This window comes from Sturnira hondurensis, unplaced genomic scaffold (assembly GCF_014824575.4).
Source record: "Sturnira hondurensis isolate 20B ecotype Veracruz unplaced genomic scaffold, ASM1482457v3 Scaffold0017418, whole genome shotgun sequence".
NCBI lineage: Eukaryota > Metazoa > Chordata > Mammalia > Chiroptera > Phyllostomidae > Sturnira > Sturnira hondurensis.
In genome coordinates this window covers 341,667-363,279 of record NW_028090049.1, presented here as the reverse complement: position 1 = coordinate 363,279, position 21,613 = coordinate 341,667, and positions in this window count along the sequence as shown.

Here is a 21,613-nt window from a genome sequence, read left to right as displayed (position 1 = left end):
CCTGAGTTGGCAAGATGGCAAGATGTGGAGAAATTGGAACACAAGCCCAGCTGATGAAAATGCAAAATGGTATGGCTATCATAGAAGACAGTTTAGAGCTTTCACTACAAATAAGAAATACACTTATCGACTCTGGCCTGGGAGCTCAGTTGGTTACAGGTCTGTTCTGTTATGCCAAAGTGGCAAGTTTGATCTCCTGTCAGGGCACATATGAGAAACAACTGATGAATGCATCAGTAAGTGGAACAACAAATTGATTTCTCTCTCTCAAAAGAAAATCAATCACTCTGGCTGGTGTAGCTCAGTGGATTGAGCGCGGGCCTGCGAACCACACGATCACGGTTCGATTCCCAGTCACGGCACATGCCTGGGTTGCAGGCCAGTTCCCAGCAGGGGACTCACGAGAGGCAACCATACATTGATGTTTCTCTCCTCTCCTTCCCTTCCCCTCTAAAGATAAATAAATAAAATCTGAAAAATATATATACATCTAATAGAAATTTTTAAAAAAAGAAAGAAAATCAATCAATCAATAGACTTACCATATGGTCCAGCAATCTCACTTCTGCTTTTATGTCCAAAGACATGGAAGAAGTATTTGCAAATTTATTTTTATTGCACCATTATTCACACTAACCAAAAGGTAGAAACAGCCCTAGACAGAATAATATAAAAAGAAAATATGGCATATATATGTGTGTATATATATGTACATATATAACAAAATATTATTTAGCCTTAGAAAAAGATAATTCTAGATATGCTAAGTGAAACTAGACAGTCACAAGAAGACAAGAATGATGTGTTCTGCTTAATCGTTATCTCAAATATTCTAATTTATAGAAACAAAGCAGATTGGTCATGGAAGAGAATTTGGGGGAGGAGGAAATGGGGTGTCACTTTTCAGTGGGTACCTATTTTAAATTTCACTAATGACAAGGTGCTAGAGGTCTGTTTTATAAATATTAGAATATATATGACACTATAGAGCTGTACATGAGCTCTTGGTTATGATGCTGAATTTAATGTGATGGGTTTTAATACAATTAAACCGATTTTTAAAAAATTTATTGTTGTTCAAGTACAGTTGTCTCCATTTTCCTGTCACTACTTTCCCCCGCCCAACCACCCTCACCTCCAATCTCACTCCTTCCCTGCTTTGGCTTTGTCCGTGGGTCCTTTGTACATGTTCCTTGGCGACCCTTTCCTTTTTTTCCCCCTGTTATTCCTCTCCCCTTTGGTTACTGTCTGTTTGTTCTTTATTTCAATGCCTCTGGTTATAGTTTGCTTGCTTGCTTGTTTTGTTCATTAGGTTGAAATCCATTTAGGACAAATACCATATGATCTCACAGAATTTTTTAAGTGAAAAAGAAAAGTTTAGGTTTAAGAACCTTGAGGCCTTTGAGAATATTCTACATTAACAGCGGAAGTTCTGTGCATGATTAATAGAGTGTGGTTTGTGGGTTTATTTCCTGTTTTTCAGCACTCTTTTTTAGTTTCAGGCCATTGGTCTTGGGGCCTCTGAGCATCTCAGAAGCGTATGGTGGAAAAGGGGGTCCAAAGTTCCCATGACTCTCATTAACTGAAGGGAATGAGCGCGGGGGGTGGGGGGAGTTCTAGCGGGGGTGCAAAGACTGGTCAGGGAGACTGAGTCTGAAGAGGTGGACAAACCAAAGACTTAAGCGAGTTGAAGACTCTAAGGTGTAAAATACAGGACCAATGAGAACAGGGGTGATGAGGAGAGACACATCTTAGGTGAGCAGTGGTGGGGACTTCCCAAGTCAGCTGCCCTGTGTGGTCGTTGATGCTCTCCTTGTGTTTAAGAAACATTTGCCTTTTCTGAAAATATTAAACTGAGTTAGAACCCTAATGTTGAAGCATGTAGTCTATGGCATAAGAGGAGGAAGGAGAGTTACTCGTGGCATTAAGAGGTGGTTAAGGCAGAGGGAACAATTTTAAGGGGCACAAACAATGTCTCAGTTGATTAACTTCCTCCCATGAGCAAGCTTCAGGTTAGGGCAACGATGCGCCCTCTCAGAACATCTGAGAGCTGTGAAGTCACAGAACGGAAACCAAGCCACCATTTCTTTAAAAATCAACCACTCTGGCCACCAAGAGAGCCAAACGATGCACTTAGGACAGTCTTCATTCTGTACGCAACAAAACCACTGACATTCACAGACACAAAATATGAAAAACTGGTTATGCTGATAAAATGCACATAACATAAATTTTCTGTTTTGAGCCTTTAAGATGCAGTTTAATGGTATTAAACACACTCATATTGTTGTGCCACCTTCTCCACATCCATCTCCACAACTCCTTTCATCTTATAAAACCAAAACACTACCCGTTAAATTTTTCTAAAATCTTTACTCTCTTTCCCTCCAGGCCCTGACAACCACTATTATTCTTTGTGTCTCGGTGATTTTGATTAATCTGAGTACCTTGTATAATTGGAATTATAAAGTAGTTACATTTTGTGCTTGATTTATCTTACTCAGGATCACAGCCTCCAGGCTCATCCATGTTGTAGCGTATTACAGAATTTTCTTTATTAAAGGCAGAGTAGTATTCCATTGTCTGTTTATATCACATCTACAGATGGATGGCATTCTCATTTTAGCTATTGTGAATAAATCTGCTATGAGCGTGTGTGTGCAAACATCTATTTGAGAACCTCCTCCCAGTTAAGCTGAGAGTCCACCCAGAAGTGGAATTGCTGACTCACGTGGTAATTCTGTGTATAACTTTTTGAGGAGCGGCCATACTGCTTTCCAAAGCAGCTGTGTCGTTTTACACTTCCACCGACGGAGCACGCGCATTCCAACCTCTCCTCATTGACGCCAGCACTCGCCATTTCCTGGGTTTTGGTGGTAGCCCTCCCAGTGGGTGTGAAATGGAATCTCATTGTATTTGTCAGCCTTTATTTAAATTGAAGTATAATTGGCTTTCCGTATTCTATCAGCTTCAGGTGTATAGCATATTGGCTTGACATTTATTTACATTACCAAGTCATCTCCACAATACATCTAGTTACCCTCTGCCACCATACAAAGTTACTGCAGAATTACTGACTATGTTCTCTCGGCTGTTTGGCACATCCCAGAGACTTATTAATTTTATTACTGGAAGTTTGCATCCTTTAACCTCCTTTAGCTATTTTTGCCATCTTCCCACCCATGTTTCTCTGGACTCCACCAGTTTATTCTCCTCATCCATGAGTCTGTTTTTGTTTTCTTTTGTTTGTTTATTTGTCTTCCTTTTTAGATTTCACATACAGTAACACCATACAGTATTTGTCTTTCTGTGTCAGACTTATATTACTTAAAATAATACCCTGCACACCATTTATTTTGTCACACATGGCAAAATTTCACTCTTTGTTGTAGTTGATTTATATTCCACTTTATTTTATACATACATGTGTACTTACATTTAATATACATATATGGCATATACATACCACCTCTACTTTATACATTCATTTATTGGTGGACAGCTAGGTTGCTCCCATATTTTGGCTATTGTTAACAGTGCTGCAATGGACACAAAGGATCATATTTCTTTTTGAATTAGTGTTTATATTTTTTGGATAAATAACCAAAAATATCATTACTGGGTCACATGGTAGTTCTATTTTTAATTATTTACGTATTTATTTTTAGGAAGAGGGGAAGGGAAGGAGAAAGAGTGGGAGAGAAACATCAATGTGCGGTTGCCTCTCATGTGTCCCCCACTGGGGACCTGACCTGCAACCCAGGCATGTGCCCTGACTGAGAATCAAACTGGTGACCCTTTGCTTCACAGGCCCGTGCTCAATCCACTGAGCTACACCAGCCAGGGTGGTAGTTCTATTTTAATGTTTGAGGAATCTCATTGCCATTTTGATCAACATTTCCCTGAGAGACATGATTTCTTATCACAGCTCCTGAACCTGACACTCAGCCCTGGGCCATGGCCCTCATGCTGGACTCACCCACCCTGGGCCTGTTTTACTGATCTTCCCTTTGCCCTCTGGAATCTTCTCTTCCCTTCTGGTTACTAACACACACAACACACACACACTCACACCCCTCCAGGTAAACAGCTTTCTTCCTGGCTCGTGGCCTCCCTCTCTCTCTCCCTTGGACTCCAGCTGAGGAACGCAGCAGCAAGGAGGATGCCCAGCCTTCCCAGGGACCTCTGGGTCCCTGGCTGGCACCCCACAGGGGAAGGCAGGCCTTGGCTCAACATTCCTGGAGCCCCAAAAGCCATTCCCTCTCTGAGTCCTCAACCTCTCTCCATTCCTCTCTCCCACCCAGGGCACAGATTCCTCTTCAGCAGCTTCTTGGGCCTTAGTTTCTTTCCATGCAACCCCAGGTCTCTGGCAATGAACTGTTTCCTGACTCAATGAACTGTTTCCACTGTTTTCTCAGGTGGTTACCCAGCTGTTAGCTTGGTTATGTTTTGTTAATTTCATGTCTATATAATATGAACTTTCTTAGGCTTTTAAAATAAACTAGTTTATAAAGTAACATTCACAATTTTGTTTCATGATCACTTTAACTTTAAATATAATTGTTCCATCTTTAATATAAATAATATTTTTACAAAAATATAATGACCCATTTCTGATAAATAACACTTGTCCTTTATAATTATGTCATTTATTAAAATAAGTTTATAGGTTTTTCAAACAATAAAATAATCATCTATTTAAAAATGCAATAACCAGTTTTAATTAAGAGTCATGAACTTGTCCTTACAGAAAATAAAGTAATAGTGTTTCCTTATTAATTGTAAAGACATTCCCTTTTGAAAGGTATAATATGCTTTCAAACATGTAATGGTCTTTGCCTTTCAAAATATCCAGATCATGCCCCATAGACAGTCGATGATCCTGCCTTTAACAAAGGTGTCCTTTTTTGAGGAAGTGTAAATATCTCGTGGTGATGGCGATGCCAGGAATACACATGCCAATGTGGATGTGTGTCAGAGACACCATATTCAGTAAAAGGAGCAACACTGATCCATGTGCCTAATCCATGTAGTGTGGGTAGGTAAGTGCAGAGGTGACAGAAGAGCCCCACCGAGTTCTGTGCCTTGTGAAGTGACAGCCCCAGTAAGGGCCTGCTTTCTCTCTGAAATGCAGTGTGGGGAGAATGAGAATCCTTCAGGGTCATTTCAGAGATGGAGTGATTAGAGGCACAAAAAGCCAGGTGGGGACTTCTGGCCAAGATGGAGGTGTAGGTAGATACACTTTGCTTCCTCACATGACAAAAGAAAGACAACAACAAGTTTTTAAAAAACAACCAGAAGTGACAGCAAATCAAATTGTATGGAAGTCCAACTACCAAGGAGTTAAAGAAACATTTATCCCGACTTGAAGGAGAGGCAGAGACAGGCAACTCAGTAGAGAGGACTCATAGCAAGGTGGTAGCTGGCTGACTGGGTGAGGCAGTGGCTGGCAGAATGGTCAGTTCCACATTTGCATGCAGATAAACTGGGAGGAACAACTGGGGAGTGAGACAGACTTAACTCTCTGAGCCCAGGGTTCCACACTCTCTGGACAACCCATGGTTCCACTATAAGAAAATAAAGCCTCAAAACCTCTGACTGAAAAATCCTGTGGGGGTTGAGGCAGTGGAAGAAACTCCCAGCCTCACAGGAAAGTTTGTTGGAGAGACCCACAGGGTCCTAGAATATACACCAAACTGCCCACCTGGGAATCAGCACCAGAAGGGCCCAATTTGGCTGTGGGTAGTGGAGGAGTAACTGAAGGCCAGCTGAGAGCCAAGCAAGCAGCATTGTTCTCTCTCAGACTCCTCCCTCACATACAGCACCACAGCATAGCTACCTGGGTTGCCCCACCCTGGCAAATACCTAAGGTTCTGCCCCCTTACTACATAACAGGCCTGCCGAGACAAAAAAAAATAGCCCAAATGAAAGAACAGATCAAAGCTCCAGGAAAAATACAACTAAGCAATGAAGAGATATCTAACCTATCAGATGCATAGTTCAAAACACTGGTAATCAGGATGCTCACAGAATTAGTTGAGTATGGTCACAAAATAGAAGAAAAAGTGAAGACTATGAAAAGTGAAATAAAGAAAAATGTACAGGGAACCAACAGTGATGAGAAGGAAAGCAGGACTCAAATCAGTGGTTTGGACCAGAAGGAAGAAATAGTCAACCAGAACAGAATGAAGAAACAAGAATTCAAAAATATGAGGAGAGGCTTAGGAACCTCCGGGACAACTTTAAACATTCCAACATCTGAATCATGGGGAAGCCAGAAGGAAAAAAGGAAGAACAAGAAAGTTAAAACATATTTGAACAAATAATGAAAGAGAACTTCCCCAATCTGGCAAAGGAAATAGACTCCCAGAAAGTCCAGGAAGCTCAGAGAGTCCCAAAGAAGTTGGACCCAAGGAAGCACACACCAAGGCACATCGTAATTACATTACCCAAGATTAAAATATATAAGAAGAGAATCTTAAAAGCAACAAGAGAAAAGGAGACAGTTACCTATGAAGGAGTTCCCGTAAGACTATCAGCTGATTTCTCAAAAGAAAGCTTACAGGCAAAAAGGGACTGGAAAGAAGTATTCGAAGTCATGAAAGGCAAGAACCTAAAACCTACATTACTCTATCCAGCAAAGCTATCACTTAGAATGGAAGGGCAGATCAAATGCTTTCCAGATAAGATCAAGTTAAATGAGTTCATCACCACCAAGCCATTATTATATGAAATGTTAAACGGACTTACCAAAGAAAAATATCAAAACTATGAACGGTAAAATGACAACAAACTCACAACTACCAACAACCAAACTTAAAAACTAAAACAAACAATTAGAACACAACAGAATCACAGAAATGGAGATCACATGGAGAGTTATCAGCAGGGCAGGGGAAGGGGAGGTAGAGAAAAGGATACAGGGAGTAAGTAGCATAAATAGAAGAAAATAGTCAAGTGGAAGTTAAGAATAGCATAGGAAATATAGAAGCCAAAGAATTTATATTTACAAAGCATGGACATGAACTAAGAGCAGAGGGGATGCAGATAGAACAGGATGTGCAGGGTGGAGAGGAATAAAAGGGGAAAAATGGGACAACTGTAGTAGCATAATGAATAAAATATATTTTAAAGAAAAGAAGAAGAAAAAAGCCAGGCAGGGAAACCCTTTGGAAGGATCACAGTGTCTCTTCTCCAGAGAACTTTGCCCATGATTTTGGGTCTTCAGTACCTTGTGCAAAAATTGATTATTTATTATTATGTTTGGCATTTGTTGTTTACAGGACTCTTATCGTGTCAGACAGGCAGCAATTTTAAGGTTGGTATCTTTTGTTACATAACAGTAGATATCAGGAAGGAGGCTAATCATTACATCATTCCTACACATTGACAGCACTAGAATCATTGCCATCTTACAGACAGTGAAACTGTCACAGGGTGAAACCAGGCCCCCCCCAAGAGAGATTTGTAATGGGGTCCAGAACTCAGGGTGTCCAGGTAATATTAAAAATATAGGATATCCTCACCCCCACAAGTCTGAACTGGGCAATGGAACACCTGGAGAAGGGCCATTGAGAGATATTTTGCATATCAACAATTTTGCAAATAACTGCAAAATGGGTCATCTAACATTCTATAACTTTTGGTTAGTTTCGTGGATATGTTAATTAGCCGTGGCCCTGCTCTGAGCCAGGGAGATGGGATTGACTTTGACCCAGAATGTAACTGGGAGGCAACTTCCCCTGTTTATAGAGCCTGAGGGAGAGCTTGTGGATTGTTGGCTTCATGCCACTGGGCCATGCCAGCCCGGACTTACTATGGCAGCCCAGAAAAGCTGGAAAAAATATGGGAGTGCTGGCAGGTGTAGCTGATTGTGGGAGAAGTTGGAAATGGGAATGCAGAGGAAGATTGACATTGGGATTTAAACCCAGGTGTTCAGCCTTGGGGGTTGGAACCATGCAGTTTTGTGTGGACCCACAGGGTTTTGGGGCTCTCTTTGCCGCAGGCTTAGGAAACAGGAGAGACAATGCAGGACTAGGGACAAGGACAATGTGAGACTTTGCAGGGAAGGAAAGGGGTGAAAAGACTCTTTCTGGTAGGCCATGAAAGGGTGCAGCGTGGATTTGGATTAAGAACTGGAGATCCCGCAACACAGGTAATGGTGCTGGGAACCGCGCAAGTCCTGCCAGCCAAGCACGGATGACTGGGAAGAACCAGGAGCTACCTCAGCCATCGACATCTATTTCTTTTCCTGAGATACCGTACCCCTGCCTGAACAAAGAGGGGAAGGACTGTGTGTGTTTATGGGTGTTTTAAGGGACTTTGAGATTTTAACAAAGACAATGAGTCATTACTCTAAATCTATATAACTTTTGAATAGATAGTTCCTATGTCAAAAGATTAGACAAATAATCTGTAACCACAAATTCAATTACATTTCTAAAGAAAATGTTCTATAAAATTTGAGGTCAGAGGCCTGTATTTATAAACACCTGTCAGAAGATTAGAGACTCTAGGGGAACATTAAGGCTTCTAAGTCATAACAAAACTGCTTTCTGCATAATGGAGAGAAATACAACTAAATCTTATTCAGCCAAGACCCAGTTTGCATCTCCATTAGTGTCTGCAATTTATAAAGAGGTGCAACTTCCCAGCAATTTACAAACAGCCACAAAATACCTGAGAGTCCCTGGGCAGAAGTAGGATGAGATCACAAGAGACTGTGCTCTGGAGTTTTGTTTTGTTTTGTTTTGTTTTTATGGAGACACTACATTTTTTTCCTGCAGTCACCTTTCCTTTAATCAACATCAGGTCCAAGGAAGAAGAGTATTCTTCCTCCTCCAACATGGCTACTGTCCCTTGATTTCACCTCAGTACTTACCTCAGTGCAGAGGAGCTGACATTCACCACACAGTTTGCTCTGATGCAGGTTTTCTATGAGACCTGAGATGGGAGTTGTAACAGCCTCTTGAGGTAAGGAAGCCTCACCCTCACACTGCACCCTCAGTTTCTCCAGCTGTGGGTGATGCTCTTTTCTCCAGAAGTTATCAAAATACCCTGAAGTGAAATTTAGCTTTATAAAGGGTAAGGTCCCTTCTGACTCTGTGGGCATCAGTCTGAACTAGGATATTTGAGCCAAAGCCTTAGTTGTATTACCAATGTTTTCAATTAATTTTTATTTAGAAGTCACAGTAACAATGAACTTATGCAAATAAGTCTATTTCCATAAAAGTGAGAATACTGAAGTGGGCCTTAGAAATTTGGGGGGAGAAACAAAATGATGAGACAAATATCAGTATACTACCCCCACATGGGGGTTCTCTTGTCCATTCCCATTGCTAACTACAGTGTCCACACACCCACCACACATTTCCCTGGTGAAGGCACTAAGTCCAATTTTCTGTGAGCTTCTCATGTGCTTCCACTGGCCATCAAACAACCACTTCCTGTCTTGCGAGGAGCTCAGCTTCACCTCCACCATGGAGAAGGTGCAACTGGGCCAAAGCAGAGGTGGGATTTGGTGTGGAACGTGACCTTCAGTCAACAGTAAGGACAATGTCAGCACACATTTTTTGTGTTTATATACTCAACGCAAGTCATTTAAGGACAATCTACCTTGACAATAAATCTATTAAAAAGGTGCGAAAATTGTTCAGAGTTTAATAATAAGAGGAGAGAATTTCACATCCACCTCCAGGGGGTGCACTTTCAACAGAACTGATGGGTCAGGGACTTAACACTGGTCATCCCTAGTATCCTTTTTCCTGATGGGGTCCATGGTGACATTTCTGTGGTTCTAGAACAACTTTGTTCTTCTCCTGAGCTGCTGATTCCTGCGACTGAACCAACACAGGTTAGAACCACATTTGTGTAGAGGTCACAGCCACAGCAATTTTCTGTGGTGCTGTGGGCTAAAAGGGTAGGCACTCTCAGAGGCTCTGTGGAGAAACAAAAAACATGACTGATTGTGAGTGGGCTTGAGAACTGGGACCAGACTGCTTCCTTTGGGATCTCAGCCTCTCTTAGTCCACAGTGAGCTCTGTGAAGTTCACCAGAGGATGGTCCTGCTTCTGTAGAAGGACCATTATCTTTCTTCAGATGACAACCTGTAAAAAGAATTGTGTGCTCTCTCTAAGCACTGGTCACCTCATTGTGAGCCCTGACCTGTTCCTGCAGAGGTAGTACAGGGAACCCCTTTCCAGCCCATGTGTCCCACAACCATATCATTAGGAAAGATTTTTTTCCTTTGGCTTCAAAAAAACCAAATCCCTCTCCTCATGTAAAATTCCATATATGCTAGGGAAGGCCAGCTTACCACTTCTGTCCATCTCTGGAGCCGTGGGAAATTATAGTAAGTGGGAAGATTGTTGTCTCTTGATAAATAATTTATTAAGCAATAAAGATGACCCAACCCAGTTTCATGACCTTGGATTCAGAGAATTTCCATCTAAAGAATTTCTCATTGTGAAGCACTTTACTTCCTGGCCTGTGGATTGACTACCTCCATAAACAAATCTTTAGAGAGAAGTGGTGATGGTTTTAACAAAGGACAGTGACTACAGGAATAGAAGAAAACNAAAATTCCATATATGCTAGGGAAGGCCAGCTTACCACTTCTGTCCATCTCTGGAGCCGTGGGAAATTATAGTAAGTGGGAAGATCGTTGTCTCTTGATAAATAATTTATTAAGCAATAAAGATGACCCAACCCAGTCTCATGACCTTGGATTCAGAGAATTTCCATCTAAAGGATTTCTCATTGTGAAGCACTTTACTTCCTGGCCTGTGGATTGACTACCTCCATAAACAAATCTTTAGAGAGAAATGGTGATGGTTTTAACAAAGGACAGTGACTACAGGAATAGAAGAAAACCACCCAGTGTATTAAAGGCCATACAGGAAATCCCACAGCTAACACAATGCTCAATGGAGAAACATCAAAACTATATGAATACCACAAACAAGACAAAAATGCTGCTTTTTCTACTTACTCAATGTAGTACTTAAACTTCTGGTTAGAAAAATTGGGCACAAAGATGAAACGGGCAATATCTAAATTGGATAGAAAGAAGAAAAATTTTCTCTTTCAACTGGCATTATCTTACATGTAGAAAATTGTAAAAACTTCACTCCCTGAATGCAAAAAAGAAATAAATATACCTGTTATGACTAATAAATTCAGGAAACTTGCAGGACAAAAAAATCAACACTGAGCAGACTCAACACCCATCACAGATAGCACTTCTGAGAAGGTGACATCTTGACTGAGACCTGCAAATTTAGTGGCCATTTGGCCCTGCTGAAATACAGAGGGTGGTGAGGAGGAGCTGCCTGCAGAGGGCCAGACTTCAGGTAGACAGACAGCTGGATGGATGGAGGAGCTGACAGAGTCCAGTGTGGGCAGCTTGGAGGGCGAGGAGGACTGTGGACCGAGTGACGCTGGTGAGGTTGGACCCTGCTGGGCTGTGTGGGTGCTGCTGAGAAGGGTTAGCAGCCCCCTGAGGAGGCTCCAGGCTGCAGAGTAGCTATGCCGCCCTCTGCTGGACAAGCAGAAAACTGTTCAAAAAAGTCACGTTCGAATTAGATGTTTTTTGTTTTGATTTTACGTTTAACTTATAGTGTAAGCGATATTTCATATCTGTATATATAATTTTAAACATATTTATTGAGTCATAGTTACATATAATAAACTCAGCATGTTAAAAGTATACAATTAATTCAGTTTTGCCACGTGTACCAGAAAAGTTGTTACAATGAAGATAATGAACGTGCCTCTTATTCTTAAAGTTTACTCAGGTCCTCTTCTAGCTCTTTATTCTGCCTTTTTCCCATCTTCTTCCCCTGGTGCTAAAGAAACTCTCTGTGCTTTCTGTCATTATAGATTGGGTTGCATTTTCTAGAATTTCTAAAATATGAATCATATGATACATGAGTTTGGGTAGAGATTGGCTTCTTAACTCACCCCAATTATTTAAAAATAGTTCTTAGTTTTTTATCTCTTTATTCTTTTCCATTGTAGGAATGTACCCAATGTGTGCATCCATTCACCCCTTCATGGACATTTGTGTTGTTTCCAGTTTTGGGCTCTTACAAGTACACCTGCCATGAAAATTTGTACAGGAAGGTCTCTAACACAAAGAGTTCATTTCTTGTAAAACGACTGAAGAGCTAGAAAATAGAAGCCAGAGAACTGCCCCTGGAAGTCTGGTCTCAAGGTCGCATGGCCACAGCCCCGCCCAGAGGTACAGAAACACCTGCTCCTTCACATAAACCTGTTTCTGCTGCTGCCCACACTTCAGTCAACACAGTAACAGAAATAATGGTTCCATCTCCCTTCCAGCTTCTGAATTATGAACAAGTGCACCCCAGAGGCTGAGTTTAATTAACATCTGGATTCTCAGTCACTGAGTGGGAAAAAGGTAGTGTTTCATTTTTCAGTTCCTTTGGTAAAAGATGGAACGTAGGGAACAATGGAGCACAGACAACAAGTGCCAACAGGCAACACACAGCAGGTCTGAGTCCACCTGCAGACTGTGTGGCTCTGGGTGCGTGACCCCACCTCATGTTTATGGAAAACCACGTTTGCTCTACTGTTCTGGTTCTTGGAACAGAGCAACTAAAACTCTTGGAACTTATCACAAGGGTGATAAGAGTGTCTTTTGTCATTACGAGGCAACTCTTGACAGGCCTCAGGGTGACTTCAGGCTGAGGACAGGTGACAAGGAAGGCGAAGTCCTACTTAGAAGCTTGGGATTTTCAGCTGTCAGTGCAAGACATGTGTAAACCTGTAGAGAATTTTTCTGAGTTTATTCAAGCCAAACTGACAACAATTGCCAGGAAGCCAAATTTCAATTGACTGAGAAAATATTTCAAACAGTGGCAATTTTGCAACCTATTTTATACCTTACAATCAAAGTAGGAGGTATAAGGGGTGATGTGAAATCTATTGGTGATAAATTAGGGGTGCAGGAAAAGGCAAAGTGGGGAAACCTCTGGGATTGGATAAAAACCACAACAAATAGACACATACTCTTTTTCACATGGGTTAGTACCAGATAGTTAGCAGTTAGCAAAACAATGAAAATAACAATGAGCGATGAGGTGGTCTCTGCTCTGATGCAGTGAGGGGTCTTGAGAAACAGAAATTACCCTGACAGTCCAAAGGTCTCTTATTACAGGTGCCAAAAGACAGCAGGAATGCTCAGTTAAAGCAAAGACTGACCTTTGTCAGGGAAGACATGACTACCCGCAATTACTCTTTTTTAGTGAAAAAGTTTTGATTTGACACCACCTTATGTGGTTACTTTAGGTCTTTCCATTTGTAAGGCACACCACGCAGGCCTCCCCTGAGCTCATCAGGATGAGTACATGGCCCCCCTTTCCAGCAATACTTTCCCCTTTTTGTCGTAAATCAATCTGAAGAACGCATTGATGACCAAAATTCTGATTTGATAACATAGTCTCACAATTTTGCAAAGGCTCATTCTTGGAAAGTATTAGTGTCAGCATATGACTTGCTCGATGATGGGCCATCGGGGGTGGGGCAGGACTGTAACCTGGGGTGGAGGTCAGCTCCAGTCTTCCAAAGGAAGAGCAGGTAAAGGGGAGACGGTCAGGCCCCCATAAACCTTTGTCAAGAAGAACTCTGTGGGTCACCTCTAACCTATAAGCTTTCATGATCCAAGGATTCTTCTCTGTCTCATGTCTCTGTGTTTAGCATCTTGTATAACATTGACTTAGAGTTTGAGGGCACACCACACACAAATCTAGTTCTCCCAATCTGACCATGAGGTGGGTTCTTATTTACTGTGGCACATTTGCTTCTTGTTGAAAATACTTCAGTGCCATTCACTGTTCATCTGATTCCAGTTAGTTGTGCAACGGAAAGCTGTAGCCTTAAGAAGGTTCATCTGGGGACAAGTGTGTAAGAATACAGTGCTTTAAATTATAATTACCATCTAAAAAACGTACAGGCCATGATGACAGTAAACGTTTTTAATTTAAATTTCTTATGCCTCCTCAGCAGTTACAGATGGTCGTACTTTTACAGCCAACTCAGCTTCCATTTGAATGCATGTAGTTAGTAGTCCCTGCTGACTTGGGGCGTACGCACATTTCCATAACTAGATTCTAGCATTTACACATAAAATTTCTGTCTCAATATTTTTCCACTAAATGTCTACACCTTCCCTTGTTCTTAGTTTGCCTTTTTTTACTCATTCAGAAATAACCAACTTCTTAGGACAAACTACTCTTAACTTCTTCAAAACAAACACATCCCTTTCCTTTCTTTTTAGATTAGCATTCCTTCTAAATTTAAAAATGTTACTGGAATGAGACATAGGCCCTGACCAGGTTTCCTTAAGGCTGGCCTGTTACATGTGGGTTCTTGCCTCTGTGCAGGAAAGATTTCACAACACACAGCCAGGTGACTTTGAGAGCACATTCACTAAAGCTGAGCACCGCGAAACAAGGAAGGGCCTAGGAGAAACGTAGCAGAAGAGAGACTAGGTGGGGCTGCTTCGGCTTTCTAGAAACATTATGGAAAAGAAGTGAGCTTGGGCCAAGCAGCTTCCAGCTCAGTGGAAAGTCAGAAAATAGGTTTTGGGGACAAGTATGGGGGGGGTTCCAGGGATGAGCTGCTGCTGTCCATTTTTCCCCAACTGCAAGTCTTGTGAGGACCCCTTAGAGTTAGAAAAAAAAAAAGAAAATGTACTCAAACAGGTTTTACTGGGCATGCCCCAAGGAGGGCATCTGCTGGCTTCTTTGTCCTCAGGGGTTTTATCTGCTCTCCAAAGATAAGGATTTTAGGGGAGGTCTAAAGAAATTAAAGATCTCGATAGAATATTCATCAATTTTTTGTTGTTCAAGTACAGTTTTCTGCCTTTTCCTCCCACCCCTTCCCACCACCCCAACCCTCCCAGCCTCCCTTCCCCATTTCCTCCCCCACGTGTTATTGTCCACGTGTCCTTTATAATTGTTCCTGTAAACCCTTCACCCTTTTCCCCCATTATCCTCTCCCCTCTCCCCTCTGATCACTGTCAGCCTGTTCTCAGTTTCAATGTCTTGGGCTATATTTTGCTTGCTTGTTTGTTTTGTTGACTACGTTCCTGTTAAAGGTGAGATCATATGGTATTTGTCTTTCACCGCCTGGCTTATTTCACTTAACATAATGCTCTCCAGCCCCATCCATGATATCACAAAGGGTAGGAGATCCTTCTTTCTCTCTGCTGCATTAGGTGTTCTTTCTCATGGTCATGGTCTCTATTGATTGGTCAGTGCCAGGAAAGAGGATCTAAACCACATGACCAGAGTCAGGCCAGGGTGGGAAAGGCCACCCTAGGAGAGAGATTTGGCATCAGCTTTGCCCACTGCAGGGCACTTGAGGCTTTCTGTTCTCATGACCTTCTGTATCAGGCTGTGAATTTCTCCAGCAGTGTACTCAACCATCCATCTCAGTTTCCTAATTCCACTTAGCACAGAATTTTTTCAGCTTTTTACTAACCTGCCTCAAATGCAAAACCATAAAAAGAGTATTATTTATAACACAAAGGTTTACACATACACCTTTAGCAATTCCTAAAAGTTGGGCTAGATACACAAGATTTAAGAAAAGCACCTTTAACTAGTATAATTATTACTGCAACTAATATTAACAGACAAGTAAATACAAACAAACTAAAAAATCTTAGCATAAATACATAAATGTACAGGTTTTGTTGAGATCTTGGGATAGTTGTCTGTCTTTGAAGTTATCACCTTCTCATCCTACAGGACACTTTGATCACTGTATTTCGATTTGTGGTTGGACACTGGCTAAGGTCCCCTCCCACAATGTCAGAGAGATTCTTTAACTGATGTCTTTCCCAATGGAGAAAGTAAGTTATCGTCTTTGAAGTCTTCACCTCCCTAGAGCACACTTGTGAGTTGAATGTCACTGATTTATCAGTTCCTATAAGCTGGCTAAGTCCTTGACACTAATGCTTTTAGTAAAGTTGATGTACATGTTTCTTCGAAAATCTAAGTGTTTACCAAAAGAAGTACACTTCGGGTTGAGGAGAGCTATAAGAAGAGATTTTGACCAAAAGAAATTAAAATCTTTTGGAATTTTACCTATTTGGATTTTAATTATAGCATTTGAATGTTTCATCAATCCAAAGGACTGGGTGGTAGGGGGCATAGTGTGGGGCTAGGCACAATAAAAATAATGTAGAATAGGCCAAATATTAAAAATGCATTGCAGCCCTGGCTGGTGTGGCTCAGTGGATTCAGCCAAGACTGAATTTTCATCTCTATCAGTTCCTGCAATTTATAAACAGGTGCAAAGTTTCAATTATTTATAAACAGGTGAAAAATTCCTAACAGGGCCAGAATCTGATCTCCCAGAAGGCTTTGCCTCTAAAGTATTTAATGGAGACATTTTATTTTTCTCTACAGTTGCCTTCCCTTTTGATCAAATGTCATCTCTAAAAAGGGAGAGTATTCTTGATTCTACAATATGGCCACTGCCAGGTGATTTGGCCTGACTAGTCACCTAAGAGCAAAGGAACTGATATTCACCATGTAGTTTGCTCTGATCCAGGTTTTTCTGAGACCTGAGATGGGAGTTTTAACAGCCTCTCGATGTAAGGAAGCCTCCCCTTACATTTCACTTGCAGTCTTTCTAGCTTTAGGTGATGTCCTTTTCTCCAAGAGGTACCAAAAGACCCATCAGGTCTAACTTAGCTTCATAAAGGGTGAGGTCATTTCTAATGCCGTGGGCATCAGCCTGAACAAGGACATTTGAGTCAAAGCCTTGGTTGTATTACCAATATTTTTATTATATCCTATTAACAAGGCGGACAGAGTCATACTGGTACTAAACTTATGCAAATAAGTCTATTGCCATGAAAATGGGAATACTAAAAAAAAACTAGAATTCTTTGGGAGAAGTCCAACTAGAAAAAATAGGTCAGTGTTGCCACTCGAAGGGGTGTCCTCCTGTCCTTCCCATTCTCCACAGCAATGTCCAGGTGCTGTCCACATGTCCCCCTGGAGGAGGGACAGAGCTCAGATTTTATTCCAGCTCATCACATTTTTGTCCATCATTACAGGACCATTGCTCCTCCTCTGATGGACTTGGTGTCACCTGCACTGTAGAGATGGTACAATGGAGACCAACCAGAGGTGGGATCGGGTGTGGAATGTGACATTAAGCCAACAATAGTGACTATGTCAGCTCACATTTTTGAGCATTGGCTGACTGGATGCAAGTCTTCTAAAAACTTCACTTTCATAACAGATCTATTTAAAAAGCACAGAAAAATCATTCAGAGTTTAATACCACAGAGAAGAGAGAAAGATCATTTCTATTTCACATCCAGCTCAAGGGGCTTACATGGATGAGAACTGGTGCTGTTGTTGACTTCAAACAGAGAGTTCATAGCATCCTCCCTCCCAATGGGGTCCATAGAGAGGGTTCTCTGGCTCTGGGACTGCTTCATACTCTCACTGAAACACAGACTAACGCACTGAAAAGTCATTGGAAAGAGATCCCACTTGTGTAGTAGGTCAGGACGATGACACTTTTAGGGTCTGTGAATTTGGTGTTGCTGTGGTCAACACTCTCTGAACCCACCACTGCCCCCGTCAGACATTTCAACTCTGCACAGTCCATAGTGAGCTTAGTAAAGGTCACCAGAAGATGGCCTTAATCTCTGCAGAAGGATGATTGTCTTTGTTCATGTGACAATGTGTAAGGAGAGAATTGCACCGCCTCTCTGACCCAAGATAACCCCAGAGTGACCTCTGACATGTTCCTGTGACTATCCTTGTAATATCAGCACAGGGAACCGATTTCCAGTCCACATGTCTTGTAACCTCATCAACGGGTGGAATTTTCCTCTTCAGAGCTTTCATGTATCCTTTTATAGAATGTTCTTTCACTTAAAAAAGATCCTTATGTAAACTTCTGCACATGTTGGGGGAGGCAGGCTTACCACTTCTGTTTGTCTCTGGGGCTAAGAGAACTTTACTTAGTTCTCCTATTTAGTTCTCTTTACTTAGTAAGTGAGAAGGCATTAACCTCTTGTTGGATAATTTGATACAAAATAAAGATTTCCCAAGCCAGGCAGGCTTCATGACCTGGGACCAGAAGAAATCTCATCTAAAGGTTTTCTCAGTCTGAACACAGCTTATTTCCAAGCCTGAAGATTAAATACCATGATGAAATAAATCTTGGCTGGATTTATTTCAGCCAAATACTTTTCTTTCTTCCAGAAGAAAAGTAATTATGGTTTTAACAAAAGAAAAGGACTGTAGGAACAGGAGGAAACTACTCAATATGGTAAAGGTCATATATGAAAGCCAACAGCTAACATAGTACTGTATGAAAAATCACAAAACACATTACTAAGATTATAGCAAAACAAAAATGCTGCTTTCCCCACTCATTCAACTTAATACCAGAAGTCCTGGCCAGAAAAATTAAGCAAGAAGGTAAGAGAAGAAGTATCCAAATTCAGAAGGAAGAAGAAAAATCATCTCCTTTAACAGACAACATAGTCTTGTGTGTAGAAAACCCTAATGATTCTGCCATATACACACACACTCTTAAAACCAATACGTAAGGCAAACCAACATGATAATTTTCATTTCTTTGCAACAATGAACAAACCCCAAACAAAATTGACAAAACAGTTTTATTTGCAAAAACATCAAAATAAAAGAAAAGAAAATGAAATACTTTTCCCTGTCTGATGTGGCTCAGTTGGTTGGTTGGGTGTCATCCGGCAAAGCAAAAGGTTGCCAGTTAGATTCTTGCTCAGGGCACATGCCTGTGTTGTGGGTTCTGCTCCTGGTTGGGGTATGTAGGGGATGAGACAGATTCATGTTTCCCTCTCTTTCTTCCTCCTTTTTCTCTAAAAATAAATAAGTAACATCTTTTTAAAAAATAAAATAAAAAACTTAGATCAAGCTTTAGAATTTTAATGGATAATTTGACTACATTTCTCATAGATGACTTTCAAATATTTCTGAAGAATTAGTTATGTGTTTAGTGAACCATCATAAACATTCTTAAAACATATATTTTCTTCATTGAATATTATTATTATTACTAAATAAGTTTTTTTGTACCAGACAAAATTGTTTCAGTTGAGCTAGAGTTGGGAGGAGGAAAAAAAAGGATGGACTACAGAATAGAACAACCCATTAGGTTACCCAATAGTTCAACTAGATAGAAAAACTGGAAGGAACATGAAAAGAGTCCAGCTTGCACAATCTCCTCACACAATCCCTGGATCTAAAGTCTTGGAACCTCCTGTCCCGTTCTCACCTCCAGGGGTCACCAAGTGGGATGGGAGAGGTGTGTGAACCCAGCAGAAAGGTCACTACAAAGAAATGGCAGGGAAGGGAACCAGAGCGACTGCTTCTTTGAGAATCCATCCTCATTATCAATAAACCTACAGACTGAAAGACTTACTATTGTTAAACTGTCCATACTACACAAATATTCAATGTAATATATTATCATCTCAGTGACATTTTTAAATATAAAATAATGCTCTCAATGTATAGTATCTTAAGAGACCCTGAGGAGCCAAAACAGTCTTCATAAAAAGCAAATACAGAGGCTTGCACTTCCTGATTTCAAGATACAAAGCAAAAGTAAAAATAGGGTGTTCTTGGTATAAAGACACACATGAAGATCGATGGAACAAAACAGAGATCCCAGACATAACCCTCCTTGTGCGTGGTCAGATGACCTTCAAAAAGGGTGCCAAGACCACCCAGTGGAGAAAAAACAGACTTCCATGGAAGGTGTTGGGAGAACTGAGTATTCTCGTGTAAAGGAATCTTATACCGCACACAAAGAAAAGTAATTCAAAATGGATAAAAGATCTACATGTAAGACCCACAACCCTAACACTCACAGGAGAAGGCTTTGTGAGATGTGAGTTATACCTCTCTTGGCACTCAAGGCCGTGGAGCTCTGGGGCCTTAGACTTGCAACAGAGGCTGCAGAGAGGCTGTGGTCCAAGACCAATGCAGTGTGTCTATTTCCAAGTTTTGTTTTGTTTTGTTTTGTTTATCCAGGAAGTAACAGCAGCTTCTTTAATGAGGCAAATCTCCACTATTGCTTTGGAGATGATTCTGGAAGCTACAAACTCAGTCTGTTTCCAACTATATAAAAAATAAGTTAAATAAGTAATACTTTCCTACAATAGAAAGGCAGACCATTTATGGACTGCTTCAAGAAGCTGGGTAATTATTTTTAGTGCTATGTTTCTGATATTAAAAAACAAAACAAAAAGAAATACAGAGAACATGTCTGTGCCCATCAAGTGTCATTGAGACAAAAAGCCAAGCAGTTTGCTTTTCTGGAACAAATTTTAAATCAGCGTGTAAAACCCAGAGGGGGGTATATTGTTTTGATATGAACGTCTACAACCCCAGGGAAAGATTAACTCCTACTGCAGACGAAACATCAAATTATTATTCAAAGTCTGATATTCACACTGTGAGCAAAGCCAGTTCAGAGCTCGTTCCTGATGGATGTTCCTCCTTGTATTTGTTGGGACACTGGCTGTTGCTGTGATAAGCACTGAGTCTCCATGTGCTCAACGTGATCACGGGAAGGTTCTGGCTTCCTTGTCTCAGACATAATGAGGACCGCGGCCCCTAAAAATAACAGATCTCCAGGATGGAAGTGAAGTCTTCCCTGAATAACATGCTTTGAGACATCATCTAATCCAAGGCCTTCCCTCTTGGAAGAGGAGGATTCAGCGGTTTGCTTTCCCATCACCACCACATTTTCCCCATCCCATCTCTCCAGTATGTTCCTGAAAAACAATATTTAGTGTAGACTTTATTGTGTCTGTTTAATGCTACTACTCACATTTGAGCCAACCAGCTGTGATTTCATTAAATTTGAACCTCTGAAGTGTATCAGAGAAAGAGGACCTTCCTTCTGTGATCTACGGAAGTTGGGGGTGAGGTGGTTCCGCTCTTTAGACACTGGTAACGATACAAATATAATAGAAACAACTTGAAACTCCACGTTCCTTCACACCTCCTCCAGGTTACCGTGGGGTGGTGCTGCCCTCTGGTGGTCACATTACAAATTGCGCCTCCAATGGGGTTAAACCTTTCTTTCCAACCCAGGGTCACTCCTGGGGACAGAACCAGAAAAAGACATTGTCAAGTGCAAATCCAGGTCTCTTTCTACGAAAGACATTAATAATTTCGGGATGGCAAAAGCAGAGTATTAGCCCTACCTCAGGTCTTTCTAAATGACTGCACAGACTGTGAGCCTGTGAAGCCAGCTAGCCCTTCCTACCAGGGCAAATGAATGTGTTTATCTTCTGAGTCAATTCCAGGCCAAACTTAAGTCACAAATACCTTACAGACCTGTAGTTAATGCCATCCTTAATGGTGAGAACTAGAGGTTTTCCCACTAAAGGCAAACAAAACAGCAAGTTTTCTGAAAGCCTTAGTGAGACACATGTGCTCTGAAGGGGTGCAAGTGGGTGTCTGCTCGTGTGGATGCCCTAAGACAATGACATTAGTGAGGACAGTGACACCAGGGACATCGTCAGCTCTAGTGATAGCAATTTTATCAAAGCATGAGTTGT